At 41.6% G+C, this 20,151-nt stretch overlaps 1 protein-coding gene across 1 annotated transcript in view; it reads right to left on the reverse strand.

Moving 5' to 3' along the window:
• LOC116049642 (glutamate receptor ionotropic, NMDA 2D) overlaps positions 1-16,211 on the reverse strand; it is a 51,722-nt gene extending 35,511 nt beyond the window's left edge. The window contains exon 1 of the mRNA XM_031299482.2: positions 15,713-16,211. The gene's annotated coding sequence lies outside the window, so the exon portion shown is untranslated. The remainder of the gene's footprint in view (positions 1-15,712) is intronic.
• Between the last annotated feature and the right edge of the window lie 3,940 nt (positions 16,212-20,151).

The raw sequence follows: 20,151 nt of genomic DNA on the forward strand, positions 1-20,151 counted from the left end.
GGCACATGACTTAAGATGGACTGAGTTGATTGAAGTAAGGAGGCCGGGTGGAAGAAAACGAGACAAGGAGAAAAGGAGGACAAAGTGTGGTTGGATGATGGGAGGTGGCATAAAATATGTGAGGAGAGTAGCAGGAAAAGAAATATTGATTACTGGGATGTGTATACGTGTTTGGCCTAAACAAATACACTGCCAAACCTCCTGTTTTGAGTGACAAACAGGGCAGTGGGTGTGTGTGTGTGTGGTGGTGTTTTGGGGGGAGGGGGGGAGGGGGGCTACAGAGAAAGAAGGAGAGAGCGGTGGAATGAGATGGAATGAGAGGGCGAATGAGGGCGGTGGATAGTTTCGGGTAAGAAAAAGAGATGGAGGTGTAGAGAGATAGGGAGAGACAGATCTGTTAGTAGGAGAGAGTGAAAAGAAGAATGTAATAATGATAATGATGAATAATAAAGGGGAGAGGGAAAAACAGGGCTTTGTTGTTTTTAGTTTTCTTTAAGGCGAGGAAGATGTGGCAGGAAAGAATGGGAAGGAAAGAGACGAGGAGAGAGAAAATGAGAGAGCCAAAGACGAAGCTGCAGGAATACGGTACATCATATCATTTGGTGGAGCTGTATTCCACAGTGCTGAGCTCTGAGCCATTAACTGTTAGGCCTGTCACTGTATTTCACTCTCATGAGGTGTTTACGTTGCACTGCTCAACCAGCGTGCTCCATTCCATCACAGTGACCCTTGTTGGAAGTGTGAACACAGTGTATTCTTATATACAGTATGCACTTTTCCTGCAGAGCGCAGTCTGCCTGTTATTGAACTGCCAACGTCTCACAGAGGCACGCCACAATAAAGCAAAGCATATTATTATAATCAAATCCTCATCTAAATATATCTTACTATATAGTTCATTATGTGTTCCAATCTGTTAAATTCTGCAAACTGAATCAGTGAGGGGGCTCACAGCGAACACACACATACACACACACACACACACACACACACACACACACAGAGAGAGAAGGGTAAGGAGTGTGGGAGAGAGAGAGAGATTACTATTTCATTTGATTTGCTACCATAAATGAATCTTTTGTTAAAATGCAAATGTTCGCATTTTAGTATATTTTTCCCCCTTCTAGCTTTAAAAAATGATCCTCTCCAGTCTTTAGAGCTGCTTCTAATTCAGTAGAGTGTATTCTGCATATATATATTTGGCAAGGGACTGCCTCCAACCCAGGGAATGTTTAAATTGGGATAAATTAGTCGAAAGATGATTAGATGTCTGTTTCGCTAAACGGGATTCAAGGTAAGGAATCAGTTAGTTATTGAGACATGAATAATCATTTCCTAAACTTGTGTGATTCATCAGGAACATTGCCAGGATTTGACCATCACATGGTACTGTATTATTTGGATGATAATGTGTTCATTTTGGTTATTTGGGACCAATGAGGACTGTGTTGGCATGATAAATATTGCAATGTATTCTTTTCTTGAATGTGACTGCATGGACTACAAAAAAAAAAGATGGAATTGAAAACCTTTCAAATTGTATGAGTTTTCACGAATTTTTTGAGTACTTTCTTTGATGATTTCTTTAGACTTTAAAACTTTCATCATGGTGCATGCATCAGTCATCATTTGCCGTCTAAATCATCATCTCAGCGTTTACACTTAAGTATTTGTATTGTACAGTGTTGATCTCTCAATTTGTCAATAACTGTAATAAGCAGCTGACTGTATCTACAATGTAATTATTTTTCCGCTGAGCCTGTTTAGTTTGTCTTTTTAAAACAAAGAAAGTGGCATTTACAGCACCACCAAAGCTGGCGTACATGCCAGCGACTGTTAGAAGCAAACTAAAAACACCTTTAGGAATATTTACAGAGTACTTAAAAGCAGGAATATTTTCAGGCTGACAGAGACAGCTAATCAAGAAGATGAGAGAAAAAAACATTCAGACAGGCAAGCCAGTCTCCTTTTTGTCTTCCAATATTGCCAGCCAGTATTTCACAATCATAACACATCTCATCGTTGGCTTAAACATTTTATAACACTGCATTATAGGCTCACTGTGATTGCATGTGATTGAATGAATGGCTTCTGCATGTGCAGCTTTTGCAACAACTTCTTCACTGCAGTTTTCTGTAGCTGAAGGCAACTCAACTTCTTTGTAAGTATATCCGCCTATAGAGGATTACAGTGAAGCCTATATTATTCCTGCAAACTCCAAAGAGACAAAAAAAAAAGTTGTATAGCCTCTAAACACAAAATGAAAAATTGATTATTGGTGTCAGTGTGATGGTAGAAGAACAATCACAGTGGTTTAGAGTATCAGATCCCCTCCTTCCCCTCAACTGTACATTCTACAGCTGCAGCGAGCGCCTGCGGTGACTCTGGAAGAGAGAGTCAGGAGAGAGGAGGAAACCGCTCGGGTAGAAGTCAGTTGCTGGCATCCACGCCTCTCTGAGCCCCTCTCCCACTGAACTCCAATGGAGGCAGCGTGCCAGACCTTGTGCTGCATCGGATCTGCTGGGGGAAATGTGAATGGGGAAGGAGTCTGAAGTCTGGAGTGTGGAGTTGTGGAAGTGCAGTGTTCAGCGTTGTGTTTACCCCACGTCGGAGCTCTGCTGCTTCATTCCATTCTGTCATGCAGAGTAATGGACCTGCTCCCTGCTGCCTATGGCACAGGCTGCACTGAATCAGCCCAGGCAGCTTTCAACAGCCAACACAAAACATCTGAAATATATGCAGGCTAATATATAGTCTACTGTACACCATTAGAAGAAATTGCAGTGTCTCTGTGAGTCACTGTAAGTGCCTAGAATGAGAAACCCTCCCCTGAAGATGAATTTTTTTTTTTCCATTCGTCCACATTTAAGACCGCAGTGTGCTCGAGTAACACTGCTGTATGTAGCCTTGATAATTTCCTTGGGTCCATAGCTGTGCTATAGTAAAAGATAAGATGAAGTACCAGAACAGTGTGGTACCCACAGTGTGCATACATGTGAGTGTGTCAATGTCTGTGCGTGTGCGTGTGCGTGTGCGTGTGCGTGTGTGTGTGGCGTAATATGGATGGCAGTGTGGGGGAGCGGAGGAATGAAGAGAAGAGTGCAGCTGGAGCTCAATGCTCCTCGTGTTAATTGGCCCATACTTCAATCACAGCCACTGGAGTGTGTCCTCTCTGACGGAACATATCCTCTCTCCCTCTCTTTCTCCCTTCCCCAATCTCTCTCTCTCTCTGTCCTGCTGCACTTGTTCACCCACTCATCCACTTGCTCCCATACTCTCACTTGACACACACACACACACACACACACACACACACTCCCTAACTCAGTCTGTCTCACTCGGTCACTTGGTCGGTTTCACTTATTCATTCATTTTTTTCATTCAGTCAGTCACCTCACTCTGCACCATCTCACTTTCACCAACTCTCCTTTCCTCTCTCTTTCTCCATCTCCTCCCACAACTCCTTGCCTTTTTTTCCTCCAGCCTTCCCCATTCTTTCCTTTCACATGTCTTTGTCCTGTACTTCTTTCACTCTCTACTTCCTCCCCTCCCTCACTTCCGCTCTTTCTCTCTCTTTGATCACTGTCGAGTACAAGAGCCACCAGGCAGGCGAGCGCCTCTTGTTCCCATTGTGCACAATGAGCAGAGTGATCTGCGAGTAGCGCAGCGTGCAGCAGCAGGGCGTACAGTACTGTGTGTTTTTACTGCATGGCTGTAAACAGCAGTAGTAAAGCCTGCTGCTGCTGCATCCCTCGGACTTGATAGCCGTGGCTATCATAAGCCATTCTAGTGACACAACGACGGAGCCATCTATCAAACCCTGTGACACCAGGCCCTCACAGGGAAACCCAGCACATTATATTTGTAAATTACACATGCCACAGGCTGATGACCAGATAAGAGCTTGTCGCTTTCATAAACGATACACCATTTTTTTATGTGAAACAGTTAAATTTGAGGGGCTAGCTGATATGGAAATTGACTGTTACGCTCTTATTTCTAGTATTCTGTCCACAAATAAATACTGTAGAAAGTGTAAAATAAAGCTATACTGTGTTGTACCTTCGCATTCTGTACCGTATCTACCTACAAATGCAAAGGATTATATTTTATATAAAGTGTACTGTTACAGGATAGGGGGAAGTGAAATCTGCATTTGCTCTGCATGACACTCGTTCCTAACTGGTATTCTCCATTCATCCTTTTCGTATTTTGTAAGCTTTTACAAGAACAAAATGAAACCTTAACATCCAGCTTTGTTTCTTCACCGCAAAAGAACAGCATTTTATTCTGACATTTCAAGATGTCCCTTTAATTTCCATGTGGATGCACAAAACAGGCTCTCTAAAGTTCAGAGTATCTTGCCATTTAATTCAAATGTTTTTTTTTTCATGGGTTCGGATTAAACACTTCTGCCAAGAGACAGTGTCAATTAATTGGACTTCACGTCCGTACATTCAGGGGATAAATTTCATTACTTGAATGGGAGGACACTCCTTGTTTCTCTTCCCTCTATGGATTGATGGAAACGAGATGAAGCTGACCCTGTACGTTGCCACTGTGTAGCACTAACAATTCTCTGACCTCATTTTTTAACAAAAAAGAAAATGTCTTAGTCCTAACCACTGTGATTTTTGAAACACCAGACACAAAATCGCATAAATATTACTGAAATATGATATTGCCACATCTCATCTCTTTAACACATAACATTCAGCTCAGGGTAGATATTTACCTAAGTGGAGAATGTGTAATTTTGCTTTAATATAACCTTGCACATCTAGTAATCACAATAATGGTCGAAAATAAACTAACTGTCAGTTGTTTTACTTTGCTTTGTAATACAGCCTTGGCAACTTGAATTATTCTCTTCAGTGTGTGTGTGTGTGTGTGTGTGTGTGTGTGTGTGTGTGTGTGTGTGTGTTATCTTTCAACCCTCTGTTATTCATTTAATCCCCAGGACATTGCAAGCTCACACATTATATTTATTATTTATTTTTGTTATACAGACTGCATAAACAACGTCAATTTGGGTATGAATGATGGGAAGAATTTCAATACTGTCTATTTTATCTTCTCTCTCCCCTACACACACACACACACACACACACACACACACACACACACACACACACACACACACACACACACACACATCCATTCAGAAAACATCAGCAACAAATGGTTTACTACCCTCATGACATAAATATCAGTAAGGTCATATGCTTTCATGTGGAAAGGCCAGTGTCTGGGGATCTTGCATCAGGAATTCACATAACAGCATGTAGGGTATTAATTCAATAAGCCTAACTGGCCTATACTAACTTCCTTTGAATGAATAAAAATGGTTTTATAAGGAGACTACATAGTTTGTATGTCCACTGCCAATGCTTGTATAATATAAGTACTTACTTTAAGGTCGGCCAAGGAGCAAGAATATTTCATTCCCCCACCTCAACACCTGACATCTAATACAGCTGGGAGAATAAGGACTGCAGCGCTGCTCCCTGGCCAGCCCCCTCTGCTCCAAAATTGGCTATAACCACATAATTTACTGGATTATATAAATTGTTTTCTGTAATTGCTTTTCTTCCTGAATCCTCTGTCAAGATATCCTTACAATGCACGACCTGGGGGTTTATCTTATTATGTTTGTTTTAAAAGGAATAATTTCTCACAACCAGAAACTCTGAGGGCTTTGTGTTTGGGGGAAAATAGCTTCAATATCACAGCGCTATCAATGCAGTGCAATCATCTAAGAATAAACATGCATTCATGCTGTGTATCAACATAATGTACTGTACATTCATGAATGAAATCCTTGGCTGATTGTTGTTGTTAAAAAAGCATTGAGATTGAAATCAGGAACAAATTGGATGAAAGATTTTCAGCAGATGGGATGAGACAGTATATAACTCTGGGAATATTCAGAATTAAGTGGAATTATGTTAAGGCACGGAACAAATACTACGTTTTTTAACAATAACATTAAATTGATTATTTTCTCATTCCATCTCAAGCCAGTCGCAATGCCACAGTGTTGCTCTACTTTGCTTGCACCAGCGCTTCCATTAATTCCTTCATTGATTGGCCAGACACTGGGATCACCTAGCCAGATCTAAATCAGTCACTAATTAAAAGAGCAAGATGAAAAGCAACCGACACTGCAGCCCTTCAGGACCTGTAAGGTGAACATTCTGTAACAACTGCAAACTAGGAAGCTGCTCAAGACTCTCAGCAGAAAAAAATCACCTAGCTCTGCATAGTAATGATTCACAATCTTAATCTGGGGATAAACAGATTAAACTGGTGTAGGAAACCTTCACTGATAACTATCGCGCCTTTGTACAAGGTCACAGCAGGTGCACACACACACACACACACACACACACACACAATTGCACAAGCAGCTGGCATGTACAGACTTTACACATAAGAAGGAATACAGTCACATACACATACGAACCCAAACATTTAACAACATTTAGAATAAGAGAGAAACGGTAAGCTAGTCCCTTTCAGTAGAAGGTGCCACATGTTGCTGAAGTCAAGCCGGATTCTGTCTGCTTAAAATCTAACGCTGCAATGTCACAATGTTGTGTAGAGGTTTCAGCTGTGTTCACAGCACATCTGGCTCTGCCCCCGCTCATAAGCAAAGGTGTTAGAAACACTTCTGTCAGCCTATCCTTTAAACGGTGGTGGATCAGTTTGGCTCAGGAAATGCACTCGCGTGCAAGCAGAAGCCCAACAGGGGAAAAGGAATTTGAGGATTGAGACCAGTGAAGGGTTTTTTGCACAGCCTTAGATGATTCTCAAGAGTAAAAGGTGGTGAGAGGTTAGTGAAGGGAATGTCAGAACCCCACTGTGTTGTCTTCACACTGACAAATCTAGAAGCCCATTATTCCTGTGCTGTTTGTTTTGCAGCAACAAATATAAAATATCTGGGGGTTTTTTCCCCCAAGTCTTGACACATGAAGCAACAGTATCTCATCAGAGAGGTGTTCAGTCGTCTAAGATGGCCATGATGATTTTACATCATATTGTAATGAACGTAATTACGAGCTGCCAGGAGGGGGGAAGCATTCATGTCCTGAGATATCACAAATTTCTGACAGCTATAATTTTCTACTTGGTGAAAAGAACTACACAAGTGTAAAAAAAAAAAAACTATTGCCAAAATGGCTGCATAGCCACCATCGCTGACAGTTACATCTAAATAAAATCCTATGTTAAAATCCTCTGAGAACCTCTGACATCTTGGCCGACATTAGTGTCTTTTAGAGGCTGTAGCCGGCTCTGTTTCTAGAGTGAAGACATTGGTATCATATGAAACTAGACGACCTAAGGCTAGCTTGTCAGGAAAAGGGGCTTATACAACGCTCCAAACTTAGGCTACATTTTGGCGAGGGAAGAACTGGCATTTTCAAAGGGGTCCATTGACCTCTCACCTTAGGATATCTGAATGAAGTGAGTACCCACGAGTCTCCCCTTTACAAACATAATAACACTTTCTGCTAATCACATGCAGTTTGGGCAATAACCATGCAGTTTTTATCATGTAGTATAAATGTGTTATTTTAACCTTTTCTAAAATGATGTATTTAAATATTTCTGCTACTGGGGTCTTGGAATTTCATTAATTAGGCATGACTGGAAAGCAGAGACTCTTGTGGATTCAATGAACCCAATTGTATTCATGTGTAATGATGTGAGTCCCCATAGTAGCCATTTCACCATTTTATTAAACTTGACCTCAGTGTATGAAATTACCTCTAGTGACCTCTAGGATAATCACAACCTCATGAAACTTTACAACCACAAACTATAGACCTAGGGCATTCAGTGGATATAAGGCTTTTCTAGCTATATTAACAATAAGGGGGTACATAAGCACTTTCCAGAACAGAAGTGCTCGTCATCCAATCGCCGGAAAAATTAATTCTTGCAGAAATCTTCAAATGATTTTTTTCTCAGGTCTTGGCATCTTAATATGTTTTTTGAAGGGATTTTTGACAATTTTTATCAATTTTCGAGTGATCAAAAATGGTTACGTTTTGCACTAAATCTGTGTTACAAATGGTATCAACCCAAAAATTGCTGCAACAATTTATAAGACATAATTGAGCATGGAGAGACCATCATATACTTCCATCATAATGTTCTTAGCCTTAATACACTCTAAACTTTCAAAATTTAAATAGGAGCCTAATAATGTTTATTACATATGACTAGAACAACTTGACCCAGTGCTGAGCTGCATCACAGCTTTCAGATGATGTATACCACCTCTATGTGGCATATACTGTTGCCCTGCTATCTCCCCCTAAAGATCCTCTGTCCTACCCTAAAAAGACAAAAATGGTCTATGGTGGGTCGCTAAGGGTCAAGAAAAGCCCCTTGATTAACACATCAGAAGATTAATAAAACAATATAAATCAACATAAACTATACATCGTTTCTGGCTTACTTTCTTAATAAACCCGGTAAATATATGTAGCACAATAAACATAGATAATCTGGGCTTAATTTTATTTATCTGTCCCAACAGACCATCTTGGAATAATGCGTGAAGAATGCTCCCAAGTTGCAATGACGAGTGCTTTTCCTGTTCTTACCACTCAGCTAATATGATGAGTCAACATTATCAAGTGTCTGAAATCACACAGAAGGTCAACCACTCATGAATATGAATGCATACATACAGACTCAGAAAATAGTGCATCTTCACAAAGCGACACTACTGTGTAATTGGAACTGTAATCAGCAGTCTTAATATTTTGGTATACGACAAAGCATCCAGTGCCAACAATTGATCTCTTTGCTATTTCCCATCACTGCTCGGTGCAAAATGTGTAAACAAGTCTCTTTTTTTCCCCAAAGCTGCAGCCTTTGACAGAGAATATGCCACAGTTAACACTGAACAGATCACATAATAATCAACTTGATAAGCCCGATCAGCACCAGACCAAGGTTGGGGGTCATTTATTGGCTCATTCAAAAAAATTGATGGAAACTGCTCTTACATAATTAAAAAGAGAGCATTCACTCCTAATCACCTTTCAGGAGATAGAATAAAGAAGACTTTGATGCGGAATTTTTTTTTCAATTTGAATGATAAAATATCACAACCTGAACTGAGAAGAAATTAAACCTGACCCTGAGTCGGACTACCTGCATCCCAACCAAATTGCACATTTTGTTCTTTTCAGTGTCAAAAACCAGGATAGGATCTGCAAGACTCTTTCAAATCAAAAGGCCAGTTTTAGAAGCTGGAGCTATTTACATGCAGAGATGAAGCACATTAAAACCAAGCCCAGGAACATCAAACTATCTTCATCAGAGGCTTTCTTCCATCTCGGCGCTGACGTTCCCTCTTCCCTCCTTGCTGTACTGTAGATAACACGCTGTGCAAATTCCATTCAGGTGCAAACGCACATATTTGCATTTGTAACAGCTGTTCATGACAGAATTCCACATTCAAACTTGAAAGAAAATAGAGCAAAGCCATTTTTATATGAAGTGATAAGGCAATAAAACAGGTTCAACTTTGCACCTGGTACATATCCGGCACAGTCACTCCCAGAACAAAGCCTGCTATAAATGCCAGTGCCTGGGTTCTCTGAGAAGAGAATGACAAAGGGTTTTAACAAAGCTGGCCCTCATGCAGCGCAGGGAAGTCTCACAGATCAGGAGGCATGACACAGCAGCCCAGGGTGACATGCAACATGGGCCGCATACATGGCTAACATAGTTTTTATGAATGCCCCCATTTCCTCTTTTTAATAACCACTTATGCTGTCATTTCCTGCCCCATCCATCATAGTGAAGGACTGCACCACACTGCTGCAAAACGCTGCGTACCGCAAAACATTCCTGCACATCTCTCCATCCGCTTTCATTATTTCTCTTCATCCTCTGTTCCTGTGTGTGTCTGTGTGTGTGTGTCTGTGTGTGTGTGTGTGTGTGTGTGTGCGCACTGAAATATACAGTGCAGTGGTATGCTGCTGTATGTGGATCCCATGGGCAAGATCCCAAGGTCCTTTCTCATTCAAAACTGCGACTGGTGATGTGTTTGTGTGCAATATGCTATTCATTGTGTGCGTATTTTTGGGTTTGCTCTTGGTGTGTGTGTGTGTGTGTGTGTGTGTGTGTGTGTGTGTGTGTGTGTGTGTGTGTGAGTGTGTGTGTGTGTGTGTGTGTGTGTGTGTGTGTGTGTGTGTGTGTGTGTGTGTGTTTGTGTGTCTGACTGCATACCCATGGGTATCTGCCTGAGTGTACTTTCTGAAAGTGTGTGTGTGGCTGTGTACTGCATGCAGCCATGTGAAGCTGTGTGCCTCCTAGCTGCCTCCAGACTTGTATTCCCAAAACAAGCCTCAGGGCTTTGGCTCAGGTTTGTGTGTGTGTATGTGCGTGTGTGTGTGTGTGTGTGTGTGTGTGTGTGTGTGTGTGTGTGTGTGTGTGTGTGCGCACCTGTTTGATAGTTACTGTGTGCAAGCAGTGCACGCTAAATTCTCTCTCACTATTCTGTGCGTTCGTACCTGTCTGTGTGATTTTGTTTATGAACGTGTCTCTCTGCCAACCTGTCCATCTGTCTGTCTGCTGCCTTCTCTACCTGTTTGTTAAATGGCTTCCTGTCATTCCATCTTCAGTATGTGTTTGACTGTCTTTGCTAGCCCCAGTCCAGAGTTGGGCTGTAACTAGGCCGGGGGCGGCACTTCAGGGTTGCTAAACCACAGCAGCTGCCACCTAAGTGAAAAGAAACCCTCACATATGGAGTTCAGATGATATCATAGTTATTTCTAAGTTTTCAATTAATTTTATTTTCATATTAATTATTGCCATACATTATACATTATGTCGTCATTTTCTTATTGTCATTTTATCTTTTATTTGACTAATGCTTTTATTGCTGAGCTGACCCGTTCTCTCGTTATACATTTCATTGTACTGTTGACCCTGTTTTAACCTACATATGACTAATAAAACATACAACTTACTGAACCATATTTCTTTCTGAAAAAGTGCTCTTTAATTACATCCAAAGCAGCACTTGTAACTCTCTTAGCAGTTGGTTACTGCTGTAATTCAGTATGTGAATGCAGCTCTTCACACACAACTCTGAAAACTTGTGGTGAACTGAGCTCCACAAATGATGCCCGGGCGGTTTCCCATCATGGAAGATCATTTTTGTTTTTCTTCCAACTTGTCATAATGAAATACATCATTATGTCAGTATTATATCTAATTAGTGGTCTGTACTTGGAGTTGTCACTGAAAGCTTGGCAGCTGTGACAGAATCAGCAGACATTTGCTGTACCTTCACCACCGTTACCATGAAAGTTGTTCAGATTGTTTTAGAGCTATTAAATATAACTATTGCTATATCCAACATTACTTTCTTAATTTTGCATGATTTTAATTTAAAATGTCACTAAATGCAGTAAAGGAAGGAGTTCATGAGTCTTCTCTACTCTTACCTATCTGCATGTATGTAGGGCTACAACTGACATTCTTTTCATTATCGATTAATCTGCAGATAATTTATCGTTTAGTCATTGAAATGCAGTAGTGGAATGTAAATAAGAACATTTACTCAAGTACTGTACTGAAGTATAAATTTGATGTACTTTACTCAAGTCTTTTCTTTTCATGCCACGTTCTACTACTACTCCACTACATTTTAGAGGGAAATATTGTACTTTTTACTTCATACATTAATCAGCTTTAGCTTTAGTTACTAGTTACTTTACAAATTAAGAATTTGCCCACAATATACATGGTTTATAAAATACAAAGTTATATTATAAATTAAACTACTCAATAATATATAGGCCTACAAGTAGAGCCGATTAGCGGATTAAACAAAGACCTGTTTTGATCGTTTTCAGTTTCTAAAATGTGAGGATTTTTCTGCATTGAGCGCTTTTACTTTTAATACTTGAAGTACATTTTCCTGATAATACCTACTTACTTTTACTTAAGTAACATTTTCAATGCAGGACTTTTACTTGTAACAGAGTATTTATACAGTGTGGTATTAGTACTTTTACTTAAATAAAGGATCTGAATACTTGAAATGTCAAAAATAGTAAACACATGCTATCACAAATTCGCAGAGCCCAAGGTGATGTGTTCAAATGTCTTGTTTTGTCTGACCTATGGGATGGGAATTGTGAACGGGTTCTACATTATCCGATCCATCAGATTTGTATGCCTCTGAGCTTATCAATTTCTGTTATCGATGCTGACATGTCTTTCTGTCAAACGTCAAACTCTACGCAGCTGGAAACTTGCAACAAGAAGGAGTCATGGCGGAGAGAAAGAAGCGGCCCAACATGTGGCTTCATTTCACGAAGAAAGATGACAACAGTGCTGCTTGTAATGTCTGTAAAATTATCATTTTAAGTAAGGATGTAAACCCCAGCAATATGCTGAAACATCTTTCTACGCAACATGGGCTTAAATTCTAGAAATGCCATGTATTTGACACTCACTGCTTCACTATCACTATCCTATGTTATAATAACATCAGAGCTACACTTTGAAGATGAATTGACGCTGAATAACTGTTTAGGCCTAATTTTCTTCTACACAGATAATTGATCAGGAATAAATAAGGGAATCGATAAAGAATCTGACCTATAAGCAGAACTGATAATGGCATTGTAATAAATAAAATGTGATCAATTCCTATCCCTAGTCTGACCAACAGTCCAAAGCCCAAATATATTCAGTTTAGAGTAAAAACAGAGAAGAGCAGAAAATCCTCACATTGGATTAGCTGGGTCAGAGAATATTTGGCACTTTTTCGTTTTAGCTGGATAAAATGTCCGAAACGATTTATCGAATGTGAAAATAGTTGCTAATTATTTTTTTTTGTTGATCAAGCAATCAACTAATCAACTTATTCAGTTGACACACATCAGCAATCAATCATTACTGGCTTTGTCACCCAAGCAACCTTCTGAAAATACACTAAACTGAACTGAATTGTTTTTTCTTCAGTCTTTTAAACAGGCAGAATATACCGTCAACTGTTAGACACAGTGTGAAACAGAATTGTATTAACTGAAAAAAGTTAAGTTTTAAGGCATAACTGTTGCCTTTAATAATTTATGCTATAATTTCATGCTTGAAATCCTGCATCAACAACGTCATTTTATAGATTAAATAAGATTATGGTGTGCCATTTAGACTTAAGCACAATTTAGTACTTAATTTTAGGGAAGAGTCAATCTGATGGTATCCCCTGCTGATTTCAATGGAGGGCATTCTTTCCTGAAATTATAGGCTATGGGTTTATTTAATGAGCACAAGTCAGAGATGTTATTAGGGAAAATATATCCCCTTCAAGAATTTTATACAACATAATATTACATTCAAATAATTGATCAAAACATCCCACGTCACAAAACACCCCACTGCCACCACATGTACAGTAAAAAATGTGTGTCTCGCCACCGCTCCAGGCCAAAGGGAATATGCAACATGTTCATCAACACAACCCAGAGTAGAGTCCAGAGAGGAACACCGGGAGAGGGGAGTACTGTAATCGCTCCAAAACACCAGCCTCTGATCTCGTTAAATACTAATTGATGTTCTATGTTAACGAGCTTTACCTTAATTAGTGGTATTAAAAAGAACACTGGGTGCAACGTGAGGAAAGGGTGGGAGAGGGGTTTGGGTGGGTGGCAGGATTGAGGAAACTACCCACTAATGTTGCATCAAACGCATGATGAAAGGGGAGGTGGGAGAAAGAGAGGGGAAAAGGAAAAGGAAACTGTGCAGAGGAAGTTACAGGTTGCATGGGGTGAGAGAAGAAACGGAAAGGATTGAGGCAAGAAGAAACAGGGGGATTGGCAGAAGAAAAGAGAGACAAGCGAGGGGGGGATTGAGCTAAGCTTGAAGGTTTTCTGTGCAAAAGTCAATGAATCAATGAGGTGAAATTGATGAAGAGCAGGGGGTTGGAGAAAACAAGCACACAAATGTTGACTCTATCCCTCTCATCTCGTCTCCTGTGCCTTCCAACCATGTCCCCCTCTGATATTCAATTCCAACCACCCCTCTCTTACTCTCCCCTTCATGCCTTCTCTCCACCTCCTCCTCCTCACACCTTCTCTCATCTCTCGCTCCCTCCACACACCTGTCTCTCTCATCACCTCTCCTCTTCCCTCCCCTCCCCTCCTCTCCTGTCTACCCCTACTCACAGCTGGTACAGTACAGAGATCTCTATGGGCAACTGTATGACAGAGAAGGGGGCTATGCTGACACTGAAGGCAACACTTTACGGGCAGCAGTGCATGCAGCATGCTGCTGCAGTACGCCTGTGTGTAAATTTTACAGGGCTTGCGAGGGAAAATGATAAACTGAACAGAGCACGTCACCTGTGGGTGAGCTGATTGAAATGGATATCAGCTGGAGAATTCAGCTGGGAGAGACACCAAAACACCCCACAGAAATGGAAAAACAAACACATTAATTCCAATTTCCATCTGGATTAATGCAATTAGTGGCTACAGAGTGCAGGCCAATACATTTGATCTTGCACTCCCAATCACTGCAGCAAATCTGTAAGAGAAGCAACACTGTGCCTCTCCATTTTACAGGTCAACAGCATGATCTTCTCCCTTGGTGGTCTCTATGGTCCAAGGCCTTTATTTTCTTTTTCAGAGAAAAGGAGTGGTGGTGGCTGTGGTGGTTTGTGTTTGCACCTGTTATTCACTTTTCCTCTATATTTAAGTACTGCAAGGCAAAAACAAAAGTTATTTGGGCACCCACAGGGGTTGCAAATCTAGAAATCTACCTACAAAGTAAAATCTCTCACACACTCCTTCACTCAGCTGGAGAGCAAAAAAACCGCCTGTTCCTGCTGTCTGTGAGTGTTTGAGGCAAGTCAGCCCGTTGGGTAAGATTCCTCGGTGGCAACAGAGGGATAACTGTGTGCTACCATACGCCCAAATATTCAGCGTATCGGGATAAAAATAGATCAAGAGGAAAAACTGATCGGCAATCTTGCGGGCTTAGCGGTGGCTATAAGACGAGCAAGCAGACGCATGCGCGCGCGCGCGCGCACACACACACACACACACACACACACACACACACACACACACACACACACACTCATAACATAGACCACGCAGCCTGAGAAAATGAGCATCAACAGATATGATCACCTCAATTAATACATCCGCAGCAGAGAGAGGGGGAAACTGCAGCCAGCACCGGTGTTTAAAGACTTAAACGGAACACAAACTCTGTCTTTATTAATAATGCATAGAAAATTCCTGGCAGACAAAATCATAGCCCAAAGGTTTAGTCTATATTATTAATTGAACTACCGGTAATCTGTGAGTGTGTGTGTGTGTGTGTTTCATCGGAATATGTAGCCTGTGCCGAGTGCTGTGAGGAACCTATGCGTTAAGGGGCTAAGAGGCTTGTGAGTTTTCAGGCGCAGCAATGACAGAGGGGTCAAAGCCCCGGTGCGCCGGCCGTTTCTACCTCTCCATCCCCGGCCATCCATCTCTCCATCAAAAACGGCCGTACAGATGCCGACACCCGAGCTCCCTATTCCTGTCTCAATGACGCGCAGCACCCTCTCACTGCCCGAGCCGCAATTAATTTAAGCAGTAGGCTACGGAGTCTGTGTGCGGGGTGAAGCGGAGAAAAATGCCTCCGCACTGCAAATAGCATTGTAAATAAATGTACTTACTGTTTTTCACCAGCCTTTCCCCCCTCTTTTCCTGCGTCCCTCCATCCTTTTTCACATCCTTCCTTTTTGAGGTATCCGTTTTGCTGGTGTCCCCCCCCACCGCCGCCACCACACACGCGCACACACACACACACCCACACACACACACGCACACACGCACACGCTGGGAATATATATATATATATATATATCTAAATATATATATGTTCTACATATATTCAATTTCTCCGATCTCTCTCTTTACCTCTCTCCCTCCCTCTCCTCTCTCACACACTCTCTCTCTCTCCCTCTCCCTCTTTCCCTGTTCTTTTGTTAAAATTCAGTATATGCGCCCCGTCACCTAGCAACCGTCAACCGCTCTCTCTCTCCCTCGTTTCCTCCCTCCCTCTCTCCATCACTGGCGACACGTGTTGAATGCTAAACTTAGCGGTCCGGAATAAAATTAATAAAGGGATGGACGCTCTATATCTCCCCCCTTCTCTGCCTTCTCCCCTCTCTCTCTCTCTTTCACTCTCACGCGTATCATACTGCAATATAAATATTTACTAGAACCACTCAGCTCTCTCATTGCCCCCCTCCCCTCCTCCTCCCTTGCGTCCCTCCGCATTTCTCCTCCCTCCCCTTCCTCCCCTCCATCCATCCATCCATCCATCTCTGGCTCCCTCCCTCACCTTCCTGCCTTTTTCTCCTGCCTCCTATCGCCTCTTTCTGCTTCTCCAAGCAAAACGGAGGCGCCACACCAGCGTCTGTTGATCCACATGTGAGTGTCACCCTGCCCGGTGCGTCTTTGCATGGAGCGTGCATGCCAGTGTTTGTGTGTGTGTGTGTGTGTGTGTGTGTGTGTGTGTGTGTGTGTGTGTGTGTGTGTGTGTCCGCGCGCGCGCGCGCGCGTGCGAATGAGAAACTACAGTAGCATCAGTGACCAGCTTGCAGAGAGTGGAAGAACATGCAGTATCATAACTGCAACTCAGTTAGTGAACTCCTTGTGTTTTGAGCTGAAATGAAATATTTATAATTAAGTAACTTGTTTATAACCATTTGTTGAAGATTGTAGAGAAATGCTACAGTAGGCTGTGCTAGATTTTATATTTTGTTTAGAATTCCATTTTATCCAAAAGTGAATCTCTGGTTGACGCAGACGGTGTAAAGTGCAATACATTTGGGATGTGCTGTTACCTTTCCCTCAGTGGTCTTTCCTTTTCTCTGTGTGTAAACTGGGATCAATGAGCAATAGTTAACCTCAGATCACCAGCATCAGTGCACCAGGCGACTCAGTATATCAACATGACATCATGACTTCGCGTAAACATACACGCCACTTTGTTATCTGTATGCATTTTGAGCTATCCGCGTGTACGTCTACGCCAAATTGAGAATGAGGACATACGTCATGGTAGCTTGCTGTCACGGGACGATTTGGAAGGTGTCCGAGCCCGCCCACTATTTTCGGATCCTAAGCTATCGGTTGCCAGTGGCAACAGTGTAAGAGCGACACAGAGACGGAGCAGGAAAGACGGCTCGAGGAACTAGCATCACGGAGAACGGTTGGTTTAGGAAACGTGACACGCGGGACACGAAGGAAACGTGACACGCGGGACACGATCCCCGGTCTCCTGGGTGAAAGTCCTGTGTTTGACCCATCCACCAACCTCCCTACGCGGATTTTCGCCCTTTCATACTACTCGCTACGGCATAAATTCACACGTAATCGCAAGGTAATGTAAGTCAATGGAGGCCAAACGCCGTTGATAAACACACTAAAAAGCGAGTATGCGTCTTGATAACACGCCCAAAATGGCATACGAATTGGCATGTCATACATACGCCACTTCATGAAATCAGTCTGAGTATATGGTCGGGTTGTTGGGGTTTAACCTTTTTAATCAAACCATGGGTTGTCGTTTGTGAGAAATATACAGTATATATACTGTATATACACATAAACACAGAGAGAGAGAGACAGGCTGAGCCCTTGGGTCAAGCAAAGGTCTCACTGTATTGATAGAAATGTGTCTTTTACCCCTGGAGGTTTGGTAAATGATGGACGCACACCACAGATCAATCTACCTGAACGATCATCAGTATCAGACTGACTCCAAGCAATACACAAGCTGCAGTAGTGTGTGTGTGTGTGTGTGTGTGTGTGTGTGTGTGTGTGTGTGAATACATTTTATTTGGAAATTTGAATTGTTTAAAAAAATATATTTCCAGCTAATACAAATAGTGTGGGTTTTGCACTGGTTTTGAGATACAGTATCATCTGCCTCCAATAGAGCTGAAATGGAAGTTTGTTTGTGGTTCTCACAGCATTCTCAGTACTCTGGATAATCCCAAAATGACATCATGACTTCGCGTAAACATACACGCCACTTTCCTAAAGCCAAGTGGCGTGTTATCTGTATGCATTTTGAGCTATCCGCGTGTATGTCTACGCTGTATACAGTGGACGGCAGTCTGCAACGTCACAGCGTAGCCACGTGGCGTGTTATCGCGAGGGTTGGGTTTTGGAAAAGAAAAATGGGGTTGGGTTTAGGAAAAGAACAAACGTGGAAAGGAAACATCACATGCGGGACACAAAGGAAACATCATATGCGGGACGTGATCCCCACTCTCCTGGGTGAAAGTCCTATGTTTTACCCATCCTCCACCCTGACCAACCTTATACATACGCCACTTCATGAGATCAATCTGATAATCCACAGCACAAGCTATCAACAGTTGTCATAGTTTTTAGATTTCCTTGGTTGGAAGTAGTTCCAATAAAAACTCTTGACAGCGAGGCAGAGATGGATATCTCAAAACCTGGGTAAACTATGTATGGCTAAATATCAGTAGAGGTGAACTAGAATGTGTGTTTTTTAGGGAGGAAATGTTGGTGAACTGACCCTTTTATTATTTTTTATTATTTAATTTACTATAAAGTTGGATTCTACAGGTAAAATATAGACACACGTGCACCCACAGTTATGTAGAGAACAGGGCATTATCGATTAATCTGCTGATTATTTTCTCGTTTAACCGATTAATTGTGGAAATAGTAAAAACTGTCCATCACAATTCCCTAAATCCAAAGAAGACGTCTCGTTAGATTTGTCCGACCAAGAAAACTAACACCCAAAGACAAAGATATTCAGTTTACGGTACAATGATGTAAGACAGAGAAAAAGGTTTGAAAAGCTATAAACAGAGAATCTTTAGAATGTTTCCTTGAAAACTGACCCAAAAGAATAATCAATTATTAAAACACAGAAAAAAAACACTTGATTTATCACATGCACCAATTTCCAATGGATGTTTTGTTAAGACATGATGCTGGACTAACAAACAACAAACAATTAAGAACATAAACTGCTGCTATGTACACTGATCTATGGTCAGTTTTAGGACTCAGTCCATATGGCAATAAAGGTTAGGGTGATCGGGCGATTAGGCTGATCTGTGCGTCCCGGCCCAGCGATTAGGCTCCAGATGGTATAGAAAGACTGGTGGCCGCTGTTTCTGAGCCATACGATTTGTGATAAGGGATCCATATCTGGTTCAGGGGTGCGTTCACTGTCGCTGCTGTAGTATTAATAGGCCAGATACACATCAGCTATTCATATTTTCTGCGACGGGGAAAAGGTGAACCAGCTGCTGTACTCTTCATATTCCTCTTGTTATCTGTATTTGCCACATCCATTCATCTTCATTTGCATTCATCAATCAATTCATCATCACAGCTCGCCCGCGTTCCTTCCTGTCTCTATGGCGGTCTCTCTGTTTTGCCTGGGGCCTATGAAGATATTGGAGTGGTAACATTAGGGTTTATGAGGCATGTGATGGTATGCGTCAGCACTGTATTTACTCCACAGTGTGTGTCGGTATGCTTCCGTAGCACACAAAGAATTACAATGTCTGAGTATACGTTCACATGACAGTTACAGTGTTTTGCTGTTGTGGTTAATAAAGTGAAGGTTGGATGTATTATTGAGGCACATTGCTTTGCTGATATCTGTTTGTTTTCCCAGTTTCACCTACTGTCTGTGAGAGCATGTGTGTGTTTGTGTGTGGGAGAGTGAGTGAGACGGACAGTTTGATTTTTGTTGTTTGGTCTAATCTGATGTGACTGGGCTCCCCTATCTCTATTTACGCATCTGTTTAGCTCTGAGCTAACAATCAAACAATAAGGTTTCCACGCATACGCACACACACACACACGCACGCACGCACGCACACACACATACATATATACTGTGTAAACAGATGCCCAGAAACATTTTGTTGTTAAAATAAAAAAAATTAAATAGCAAATGAAAATCTTGATTTGTAAATTAATATTTATTGTTACAATAAGAATTATCCTGAAAACAGCCAGTGATGAAGGAAGTACTCTACTTAAGTAAAATTACTAATACCACACTGTACAAATACTCAAATACATGTTAATGTCCTGCATTGAA

The sequence above is a fragment of the Sander lucioperca genome, chromosome 10 (assembly GCF_008315115.2).
Source record: "Sander lucioperca isolate FBNREF2018 chromosome 10, SLUC_FBN_1.2, whole genome shotgun sequence".
Taxonomy (NCBI): Eukaryota; Metazoa; Chordata; class Actinopteri; order Perciformes; family Percidae; genus Sander; species Sander lucioperca.